Source organism: Lithobates pipiens, unplaced genomic scaffold, assembly GCF_037356315.1.
Source record: "Lithobates pipiens isolate NorthernLeopardFrog02 unplaced genomic scaffold, aLitPip1_a1.2 Scaffold_16, whole genome shotgun sequence".
NCBI lineage: Eukaryota > Metazoa > Chordata > Amphibia > Anura > Ranidae > Lithobates > Lithobates pipiens.
In genome coordinates, this window is record NW_027507748.1 from 4,631,090 (window position 1) to 4,643,576 (window position 12,487).

The 12,487-nt window shown below is 54.9% G+C and overlaps 1 protein-coding gene across 1 annotated transcript in view; it reads right to left on the reverse strand.

Moving 5' to 3' along the window:
* Positions 1 to 12,487, reverse strand: part of PTGFRN (prostaglandin F2 receptor inhibitor) — a 51,393-nt gene that overhangs the window by 38,465 nt on the left and 441 nt on the right. The window lies entirely within an intron of this gene.

Genomic DNA, 12,487 nt, shown 5'->3' on the forward strand with positions numbered 1-12,487 from the left:
AAACGCATGTTGTGCGTTTTTGCCACAATTTGTCGTTTTTAATCTGCCAACAAATTAGGCAAAAAAAAAAAAAAAAAAAGCTAAAATCGCAGCAAAAATCACGTGTGCAAATAAAACACAGCAAAAAGCAAATGTGAACCGAGCCTTACGCTGGCCACACACACACGGATCGATTTTCAGATGAGAATAATCATGCGAAAAATCTTGGGACTTTCACCGAATGAAAAGAACGTCGTTTGAAAATTTCCCTTTTAACATTCAGTTTTAAAATGAATGTCATTTCTGAAGGAATATTCCTGCGTGACCGAGGAAGTTTTCTAGTCACTGCGGTGGAACGTGAACGTCGATTTGATCCCATTAATTAGAAACATCGAACCAATGTTCCAAAAATGTTTTTTTTTTTTTTTTGGAGGTAACACATTGTGTGTGGACAGCAAAAAGTGAGAGCAGCGAGCTTTTATCATCCATCTGCCTAGGACAAGGGAGTCCGTCATACAGAAGAAATCTCACTTCTGTATGACGGAGAGGTTTCCTTCTGGGATGACAGCCATGCAGACGTATTTGATGCAGTGTGCGGCGTATGGTCTGAGCACTGACAGAATGACCCCCCCACTCCTACAACCTCTGCAGCAATGCTGGCAGCACTCATACGTCTATTTCCCAAAGACAACCTCTGGATATGACGCTGAGCACGTGACCTCAGCTTCTTTGGTGGACCATGGCGAGGCCTGTTCTGAGGGGAACCTGTCCTGTTATACCGCTGTATGGTCTTGGCCACCATGCTGCAGATCAGTTTCAGGGTCTTGGCAATCTTCTTATAGCCTACATGTTTAGGTAGAGCAACAATTCTTATATCAGACCCTCAGAGAGTTCTTTGCCATGAGGTGCCATGTTGAACTTCCAGTGACCAGTATGAGAGAGTGAGAGCGATAACACCAAATGTAACACACCTGCTCCCCATTCACACCCGAGACCTTGTAATACCAATGAGTCACATGACACCGGGGGAGGGAAAATGGCTAATTGGGCCCAATTTGGAGATTTTCACTTAGGGGTGTCCTGACTTTTGTTGCCAGCAGTTTAGACATTAATGGCTGTGTGTTGAGTTATTTTGAGGGGACAGGAAATTGACTCTGTTATACAAGCTGTACACTCACTACTTACATTGTAGACAAGTGTCATTTCTTCAGTGTTGTCACATGAAAACATAGAAGAAAAGATTTACACAAATGTCACTGAGGGGTGTACTTATTTTTGTCAGATACTGTAGCTCTATAGCAGGATCACTCCAGATTACACACAGAGCTGTAGTCCCCTCAGGATACACATATATACACATGGTGGGGATAAAGTCCAAGGTGGACAAAGAGGTTCTGTGGCCATAGAGAACGGGTGGAGGTCACCAGTGGTAGTGGGACAGTCCTCCATACATCATACAGAAGACATGATGCGTCTGGAACTAGGCCCAAAGTGAGGCCAGGCCTCGGGTACTCTCCTCCCAGGCAGCTGGTGCTGATGAGGGTATCAGACAGCTGGAAGTGACCAGGTCATTGTAGGCCAGCAGTAGAAACAAACTGGAGACCCAAGGGTTGCTTCAGGGTTGGGAAGGAGCTTCCTTCTGGCTGAACAAGTGACAGTGAAGAACTAGGTTTCTTCTGGGGTGACCCTGCCATGGGACTATGCATCTCCAGGGGTCACCCATCCGGGCATTCCACCCAACAGATGTCAGCGCTTTACCCCCCCCCCCTCAAACCTAATCCTTCCCATGGGAAATGTAATGTTGTGCCCAAAATCTGGTAGGGGTGAAGAAGCTCCTGGTGCCTCATCCCCACCCACCATACTATGTATGGGAGTCTTCAGGGGACGGGGTATCCCTGGGGGTTAGGTCAATATGGGAGTCTTCAGAGGAAGGGGTATCTCCGGGGGCTGGGTCAGTATGGAAGTCTTCAGGGGTGGACGGGGTATCCCCAGGGGCTGGGTCAGTATGGGAGTCTTCAGGGGACGGGGTATCCCCGGGGGCTGGGTCAGTATGGGAGTCTTCAGAGGAAGGTGTATGCCCAGGGGCAGGGTCAGTATGGAAGTCTTCAGAGGACGGGGTATCCCCGGGGGCTGGGTCAGTATGGGAGTCTTCAGGGGACTGGGTATCCCCGGGGGCTGGGTCAGTATGGGAGTCTTCAGGGGACGGGGTATCCCCGGGGGCTGGGTCAGTATGGGAGTCTTCAGAGGAAGGGGTATGCCCAGGGGCAGGGTCAGTATGGGAGTCTTCAGAGGACGGGGTATCCCCGGGGGCTGGGTCAGTATGGGAGTCTTCAGAGGACGGGGTATCCCCGGGGGCTGGGTCAGTATGGGAGTCTTCAGGGGACTGGGTATCCCCGGGGGCTGGGTCAGTATGGGAGTCTTCAGGGGACGGGGTATCCCCGGGGGCTGGGTCAGTATGGGGGTCTTCAGGGGACGGGGTATCCCCGGGGGCTGGGTCAGTATGGGAGTCTTCAGGGGACAGGGTATCCCGGGGACTGGGTCAGTATGGGGGTCTTCAGGGGACGGGGTATACCCGGGGGCTGGGTCAGTATGGGGGTCTTCAGAGGACGGGGTCTTCAGAGGACGGGGTATACCTTGGGGCTGGGTTGCGGCTCCGGAGGGTGTTTCAAAGCCAACCCTGTGCACTGAAGTCCGGAGAGCCCCACAAGCAAAGCCTGGTGGCTGGAGGTCACATTCCAGGCTAGTCCTGCAAGTCCGGTCCAGCAGGCTCCAGGGACGCCTCCAACGCCAGCCAAGGACCCGCCGATCACCCAGGGAGACAGAAGGAGAGCAAAACACGGAGACTTCGATCAGCAGAGATGAACAAAAGGCGACCAACCTCCGAGGCATGATGGGCGAGATGGAGGCCATATGGGGCCAGCTTATGTTTTTCGTCTTCCCAGTGTCCCGGCCTGTAGGCGGCAGTATAACCTGACTGTTCCTGAATTCCTGTGTCCCTCAATGAAGGAGAACAAATACCGATCACCAAGTGTTCCCATGATCCCCCCTCCTCCGCTCAATCCTGCGCTCGTCACGCTCCTAACACCAACAGACAGCTGGAATTCACACAGATTATTAACCCCGCAGCTGCCGGGGAGGTGACACCATCCTACACAAGGGGGGGGGGGGGCGAGCTGCTGAGACCTGCAACTCACCCGACGTGTCTCTACACTTGTGAGGAGGGTGTTGCTATACAACGTTCTCTCTCCAGGCAGCATGTAAAATCCTCAGCGAGGAAAAGTCACACCGATCGATCTGAATAGTCCGAGGAAATCAGAGACACCAAACTACAGAACACCACCACTCCCCGCTCACACAGCTACTGAGGGGGGATAAAGGGTCACTCCACCCACAACCAAAGAACCCACGGTATGAGGGGTTCCCACCATCCCTGTGCCGAGTTCCCGGGTCTGTACACCCGCTGTGCCCATTGTGAGGGGTTCCCACCATCCCTGTGCCGAGTTCCCGGGTCTGTACACCCGCTGTGCCCATTGTGAGGGTTCCCACCATCCCTGTGCCGAGTTCCCGGGTCTGTACACCCGCTGTGCCCATTATGAGGGGTTCCCACCATCCCTGTGCTGAGTTCCCGGGTCTGTACACCCGCTGTGCCCATTATGAGGGGTTCCCACCATCCCTGTGCCGAGTTCCCGGTCTGTACACCCGCTGTGCCCATTATGAGGGGTTCCCACCATCCCTGTGCTGAGTTCCCGGGTCTGTACACCCGCTGTGCCCATTATGAGGGGTTCCCACCATCCCTGTGCTGAGTTCCCAGGTCTGTACACCCGCTGTGCCCATTATGAGGAGTTCCCACCATCCCTGTGCTGAGTTCCCGGGTCTGTACACCCGCTGTGCCCATTATGAGGGGTTCCCTCCATCCCTGTGCCGAGTTCCCGGGTCTGTACACCCGCTGTGCCCATTATGAGGGGTTCCCACCATCCCTGTGCTGAGTTCCCAGGTCTGTACACCCGCTGTGCCCATTATGGAGGAGTTCCCACCATCCCTGTGCTGAGTTCCCGGGTCTGTACACCCGCTGTGCCCATTATGAGGGGTTCCCACCACCCCTGTGCTGAGTTCCCAGGTCTGTACACCCGCTGTGCCCATTATGAGGGGTTCCCACCATCCCTGTGCTGAGTTCCCAGGTCTGTACACCCGCTGTGCCCATTATGAGGAGTTCCCACCATCCCTGTGCTGAGTTCCCGGGTCTGTACACCCGCTGTGCCCATTATGAGGGGTTCCCACCACCCTGTGCTGAGTTCCCGAGTCTGTACACCCGCTGTGCCCATTATGAGGGGTTCTCACCATCCCTGTGCTGAGTTCCCGGGTCTGTACACCCGCTGTGCCCATTATGAGGGGTTCTCACCATCCCTGTGCTGAATTCCTGGGTCTGTACACCAGCTGTGCCCATTATGAGGGTTCCCACCATCCCTGTGCTGAGTTCCCGGGTCTGTACACCCGCTGTGCCCATTATGAGGGGTTCCCTCCATCCCTGTGCTGAGTTCCCGGGTCTGTACACCCGCTGTGCCCATTATGAGGGGTTCCCACCATCCCTGTGCCGAGTTCCCGGGTCTGTACACCAGCTGTGCCCATTGTGAGGGGTTCCCACCATCCCTGTGCTGAGTTCCCGGGTCTGTACACCCGCTGTGCCCATTATGAGGGGTTCCCACCATCCCTGTGCTGAGTTCCCAGGTCTGTACACCCGCTGTGCCCATTATGAGGAGTTCCCACCATCCCTGTGCTGAGTTCCCGGGTCTGTACACCCGCTGTGCCCATTATGAGGGGTTCCCTCCATCCCTGTGCCGAGTTCCCGGGTCTGTACACCCGCTGTGCCCATTATGAGGGGTTCCCACCATCCCTGTGCTGAGTTCCCAGGTCTGTACACCCGCTGTGCCCATTATGAGGAGTTCCCACCATCCCTGTGCTGAGTTCCCGGGTCTGTACACCCGCTGTGCCCATTATGAGGGGTTCCCACCACCCCTGTGCTGAGTTCCCAGGTCTGTACACCCGCTGTGCCCATTATGAGGGGTTCCCACCATCCCTGTGCTGAGTTCCCAGGTCTGTACACCCGCTGTGCCCATTATGAGGAGTTCCCACCATCCCTGTGCTGAGTTCCCGGGTCTGTACACCCGCTGTGCCCATTATGAGGGGTTCCCACCATCCCTGTGCTGAGTTCCCGAGTCTGTACACCCGCTGTGCCCATTATGAGGGGTTCTCACCATCCCTGTGCTGAGTTCCCGGGTCTGTACACCCGCTGTGCCCATTATGAGGGGTTCTCACCATCCCTGTGCTGAATTCCTGGGTCTGTACACCAGCTGTGCCCATTATGAGGGGTTCCCACCATCCCTGTGCTGAGTTCCCGGGTCTGTACACCCGCTGTGCCCATTATGAGGGGTTCCCTCCATCCCTGTGCTGAGTTCCCGGGTCTGTACACCCGCTGTGCCCATTATGAGGGGTTCCCACCATCCCTGTGCCGAGTTCCCGGGTCTGTACACCAGCTGTGCCCATTGTGAGGGTTCCCACCATCCCTGTGCTGAGTTCCCGGGTCTGTACACCCGCTGTGCCCATTATGAGGGGTTCCCACCATCCCTGTGCTGAGTTCCTGGGTCTGTACACCCGCTGTGCCCATTATGAGGGGTTCCCACCATCCCTGTGCTGAGTTCCCAGGTCTGTACACCCGCTGTGCCCATTACGAGGGGTTCCCACCATCCCTGTGCCGAGTTCCCGGGTCTGTACACCAGCTGTGCCCATTGTGAGGGGTTCCCACCATCCCTGTGCTGAGTTCCCGGGTCTGTACACCCGCTGTGCCCATTGTGAGGGGTTCCCACCATCCCTGTGCTGAGTTCCCGGGTCTGTACACCCGCTGTGCCCATTATGAGGGGTTCCCACCACCCCTGTGCTGAGTTCCCGGGTCTGTACACCCGCTGTGCCCATTACGAGGGGTTCCCACCATCCCTGTGCTGAGTTCCCGGGTCTGTACACCCGCTGTGCCCATTATGAGGGGTTCCCACCATCCCTGTAGGACTTGTCTAATTTTTATACAAAGAAGAAGGTATAACAGAAATATCAGCACTGCCCTGATCTGGGGGTACGCCATCATGTGACGTCACATTGGAGGTTCGGTATGGAAATGGTCCGCAGAATCCTCCATTGTGCCAGGAATATTCAGAGTCACTGGAACCTCCACATCCCCTCCCCCCCCCCCACAAACTCCATCCCTCCGCCAACTTTCCATAACACTTCACAACCATGGCAGCCGGATTGCAGGGAACCGGCACCGGACAACAAACATTACATTGTATCCTCTGATCCCAGAGAATGTATCCAATAATGATCCGTCCACGAGACCCGGCACTCAGCTCAGGGGCCCACGTGTGGCCCCAGATTTTTTCCTCTACAACCTGCAGGAGAAATGCTGCCAACGCCTTCCCGGCAGAAATCCAATAATGTGCCGATCCAGTATAATCCCGATCACATACACCGGATCCAGGACTTCCCATTGGAGGGCCCAGATCCCAATCAAGGCCGATTATGTGCCGCCTTCCTTGCCGCCCCCCCCCCCCCCCGATTAACATTTCATTACACACAGTGATGTCATCACTGGGTCTCTGTGCTTCTCTATGCAATGCATGGTTGGTGGGAGGGGCCGGCGGGGGGGCTGTACATGACTTGCCCCCACCCCCGCCCCCCCCCCCCCCCCCGCCCCAGTACTCCTCTATAGAGCCCTCCACTGATAACCCTGTAAAGACTACACAGCCCCGGGTCCAGACAATAAAGAGTTACTGCTCAGCGCTGCCATTGTCACACCCATCCCCCATCAATGCTGACTCTGCAACACCTCTACAGGTGAGCGCACCGCCGACTGACAGGTGATCACTGCATGACGGCTGAGTCACCCACCTTACCGGAATTATCACTCTCCGTGTATTTATAAACCTCCCGTACTATCCCTCTCCGGGTATTTATAAACCTCCCGTACTATCCCCCTCCGGGTATTTATAAACCTCCCGTACTGTCCCCCTCCGGGTATTTATAAACCTCCCGTACTATCCCCCTCCGGGTATTTATAAACCTCCCGTACTGTCCCTCTCCGGGTATTATAAACCTCCCGTACTGTCCCCCTCCGTGTATTTATAAACCTCCTGTACTGTCCCTCTCCGAGTATTTATAAACCTCCCGTACTATCCCCCTCCGGGTATTTATAAACCTCCCGTACTGTCCCTCTCCGGGTATTTATAAACCTCCCGTACTGTCCCTCTCCGGGTATTTATAAACCTCCCGTACTGTCCCTCTCCGGGTATTTATAAACCTCCCGTACTGTCCCTCTCCGGGTATTTATAAACCTCCCGTACTGTCCCTCTCCGGGTATTTATAAACCTCCCGTACTGTCCCCCTCCGGGTATTTATAAACCTCCCGTACTGTCCCCCTCCGGGTATTTATAAACCTCCCGTACTATCCCTCTCCGGGTATTTATAAACCTCCCGTACTGTCCCCCTCCGGGTATTTATAAACCTCCCGTACTGTCCCCCTCCGGGTATTTATAAACCTCCCGTACTATCCCTCTCCGGGTATTTATAAACCTCCCGTACTGTCCCTCTCCGGGTATTTATAAACCTCCCGTACTATCCCTCTCCGGGTATTTATAAACCTCCCGTACTATCCCTCTCCGGGTATTTATAACCTCCCGTACTGTCCCTCTCCGGGTATTTATAAACCTCCCGTACTAGCCCCCTCCGGGTATTTATAAACCTCCCGTACTGTCCCTCTCCGGGTATTTATAAACCTCCCATACTATCCCTCTCCGGGTATTTATAAACCTCCCGTACTATCCCCCTCCGGGTATTTATAAACCTCCCGTACTGTCCCTCTCCGGGTATTTATAAACCTCCCGTACTAGCCCCCCTCCGGGTATTTATAAACCTCCCGTACTGTCCCTCTCCGGGTATTTATAAACCTCCCATACTATCCCCCTCCGGGTATTTATAAACCTCCCGTACTGTCCCTCTCCGGGTATTTATAAACCTCCCATACTATCCCCCTCCGGGTATTTATAAACCTCCCGTACTGTCCCTCTCCGGGTATTTATAAACCTCCCGTACTGTCCCTCTCTGGGTATTTATAAACCTCCCGTACTGTCCCTCTCTGGGTATTTATAAACCTCCCGTACTGTCCCTCTCCGGGTATTTATAAACCTCCCGTACTGTCCCTCTCCGGGTATTTATAAACCTCCCATACTATCCCCCTCCGGGTATTTATAAACCTCCCGTACTATCCCCCTCCGGGTATTTATAAACCTCCCGTACTATCCCCCTCCGGGTATATATACACACTGATCAGCCATAAACATTAAGATCACTGACAGGTAAAAGGTAATAATATTGATTATCTGTTGACAATGACATCTGAAAGTGGGTTGAAGTGTAAGGATTGGAGGGACTTCGACAAGGACCACATTTTAATGTCTAGAGGACGGGGTCAGAGCAACTCTGACAATGGAGCTCTGGTGGGTCTTGCGGGATGTTCCCGGTCTGCAGTGGTCAGGACCAAACAAAAAGTGGTCCAAGGAAGGTGAACCAGCCAACCGGGGACAGGGTCATGGGCAGCCAAGGCTCATTCCATGGAGGTGGGGAGGAAGGGCCCATAATTTCATTCAGACAGGGAGGGAAGGCTGATTCATGGAGGTTGGGGGGGGGGGGGTGGAAGGCTGATTTTCATGGAGGTTGGGGGGGGGGGTGTGGAAGGGTGATTCATGGAGGTTGGGGTGGGGGGGAGGGGGTGGAAGGCTCATTCATGGATTTTGGTGGAAGGCTCATGCATGAAGGTGGTGGGGGTGGAAGGCTCATTCATGGAGGGTGGGGGGGGGTGGAAGGCTCATGCCATGAAGGTGGTGGGGGTGGAAGGCTCGTTCATGGAGGTTGGGGGGGGGGGGGGGTGGAAGGCTCGTTCATGGAGGTTGGTGGGGGGGGGTGGAAAGCTCGTTCATGGAGGTTGGTGGGGGGGGGGGGGGGTGGAAGGCTCGTTCATGGAGGTTGGTGGGGGGGGGGGGTGGAAGGCTCGTTCATGGAGGTTGGTGGGGGGGGGGTGGAAGGCTCGTTCATGGAGGTTGGTGGGGGGGGGGTGGAAGGCTCGTTCATGGAGGTTGGTGAGGGGGGGGGGGTGGAAGGCTCGTTCATGGAGGTTGGTGGGAGTGGAAGGTTCATTGATGGAGATGGACCTCCTCAATATTAGGTGGGTGGTCATAAAGTTATGGCTGATAAGTGTATAAAACTCCGGTACCGGTATTATCTGTCTCTGGGCATAAAATTTCCTGGTGACGTAACACTCACTGGGAGAGGAATATTCTGGGAGGGGCAGATAATTATCCCCCGAATTAGTTTACATTTTCCCAGCGAGTTCTCAGGACGGGATTAGAAGATCTGAAGGAGCAGGTTAATCCGACATGAGAAGGAGGAGGAGGGGAGCGCCCCCCAGTATCTAGGTTAAGACATCCATGAACATTACAAAGAGCTAAATTACTCCGAGTCTTCTCCACAATTTAACCGCAATTCACCTTTCACCTCCGGAGGAAAACCACTGACACCGAGAGGGTGAAAGGTGACGCACCCAACCATCATCATCTCATCATTATCAATGCCGACATACAACCATCATCGTCTCATCCATTATCCGTGTCCCAACACAGGAGAAGGACCCTCCTCCCCAGTACTTACACAGGGGGTTACCACCCTAACAGAGGAGACTAAACCCCAACACGACAGAGAGACCTCCTCCCAGAGAGGAGACTACACCCCAACACGACAGAGAGACCTCCTCCCAGAGAGGAGACTACACCCCAACACGACAGAGAGACCTCCTCCCAGAGAGGAGACTAAACCCCAACACAACAGAGAGACCCCCTCCCAGAGAGGAGACTAAACCCAACACAACGAGAGACCTCCTCCCAGAGAGGAGACTAAACCCCAACACAACAGAGAGACCCCCTCCCAGAGAGGAGCCTACACCCCAACACAACAGAGAGACCTCCTCCCAGAGAGGAGACTAAACCCCAACACAACAGAGAGACCTCCTCCCAGAGAGGAGACTAAACCCCAACACGACAGAGAGACCCCCTCCCAGAGAGGAGCCTACACCCCAACACAACAGAGAGACCTCCTCCCAGAGAGGAGACTAAACCCCAACACAACAGAGAGACCTCCTCCCAGAGAGGAGACTAAACCCCAACACGACAGAGAGACCCCCCTCCCAGAGAGGAGCCTACACCCCAACACAACAGAGAGAACTCCTCCCAGAGAGGAGACTAAACCCCAACACAACAGAGAGACCCCCTCCCAGAGAGGAGCCTACACCCCAACACAACAGAGAGACCCCCTCCCAGAGAGGAGCCTACACCCCAACACAACAGAGAGACCTCCTCCCAGAGAGGAGACTAAACCCCAATACGACAGAGAGACCTCCTCCCAGAGAGGAGACTACACCCCAACACAACAGAGAGACCCCCTCCCAGAGAGGAGCCTACACCCCAACACAACAGAGAGACCTCCTCCCAGAGAGGAGACTAAACCCCAACACAACAGAGAGACCTCCTCCCAGAGAGGAGACTAAACCCCAACACGACAGAGAGACCACATCCCAGAGAGGAGACTGCACCCCAATACGACAGAGAGACCTCCTCCCAGAGAGGAGACTACACCCCAACACGACAGAGAGACCTCCTCCCAGAGAGGAGACTAAACCCCAATACGACAGAGAGACCTCCTCCCAGAGAGGAGACTAAACCCCAACATGACAGAGAGACCTCCTCCCAGAGAGGAGACTAAACCCCAACACAACAGAGAGACCCCCTCCCAGAGAGGAGCCTACACCCCAACACAACAGAGAGACCTCCTCCCAGAGAGGAGACTAAACCCCAACACAACAGAGAGACCTCCTCCCAGAGAGGAGACTAAACCCCAACACGACAGAGAGACCACATCCCAGAGAGGAGACTGCACCCCAATACCGAGAGAGACCTCCTCCCAGAGAGGAGACTACACCCCAACACGACAGAGAGACCTCCTCCCAGAGAGGAGACTAAACCCCAACATGACAGAGAGACCACCTCCCAGAGAGGAGACTAAACCCCAATACGACAGAGAGACCTCCTCCCAGAGAGGAGACTAAACCCCAACATGACAGAGAGACCACATCCCAGAGAGGAGACTGCACCCCAATACGACAGAGAGACCTCCTCCCAGAGAGGAGACTAAATCCCAATACGACAGAGAGACCTCCTCCCAGAGAGGAGACTAAACCCCAACATGACAGAGAGACCACCTCCCAGAGAGGAGACTAAACCCCAATACGACAGAGAGACCTCCTCCCAGAGAGGAGACTAAACCCCAACATGACAGAGAGACCTCCTCCCAGAGAGGAGACTAAACCCCAACACGACAGAGAGACCTCCTCCCAGAGAGGAGACTAAACCCCAACATGACAGAGAGACCTCCTCCCAGAGAGGAGACTAAACCCCAACATGACAGAGAGACCTCCTCCCAGAGAGGAGACTAAACCCCAACACGACAGAGAGACCACCTCCCAGAGAGGAGACTAAACCCCAACACGACAGAGAGACCTCCTCCCAGAGAGGAGACTAAACCCCAATACGACAGAGAGACCTCCTCCCAGAGAGGAGACTAAACCCCAACATGACAGAGAGACCTCCTCCCAGAGAGGAGACTAAACCCCAACACGACAGAGAGACCACCTCCCAGAGAGGAGACTAAACCCCAACATGACAGAGAGACCACATCCCAGAGAGGAGACTGCACCCCAATACGACAGAGAGACCTCCTCCCAGAGAGGAGACTAAACCCCAACACAACAGAGAGACCTCCTCCCAGAGAGGAGACTAAACCCCAACACGACAGAGACCCTCCTCTCCTTAATACTACAGGGGAGACTAAACCCCAACATGGCAGAGAGCTGAAGAGATCCCCCCCCCCCCCCCCCAATACTAACCCCAAGGAGGTGGGAGAGACCAAACTCCTAAGGAGGTGGGAGAGCCATGACTTCCACACCAGACTTGAAAAGGTCTCTCCTACCCAATTGCCCTCATTTGCAGTCCATACTTGTTACAGTGCCGGATAATATCAGATGCTCCCGTGACTGGTGTATGACCATCCAAATCATACTGGTGGTGCAAAAAGACTGTCTACAAAAAAGAATGGATTATTATGTTGGGGAGCCCCCCCCCCCCCGGCCCAGTGCCGATCAACGTGTGGAGGAGCCTCCCCCCGGCCCAGTGCCGATCAACGTGTGGAGGAGCCTCCCCCCGGCCCAGTGCCGATCAACGTGTGGAGGAGCCCCCCCCCCCCCGGCCCAGTGCCGATCAAACGTGTGGAGGAGCCCCCCCCCCCCCCCCCGGCCCAGTGCCGATCAAACGTGTGGAGGAGCCCCCCCCCCCCCGGCCCAGTGCCGATCAACGTGTGGAGGAGC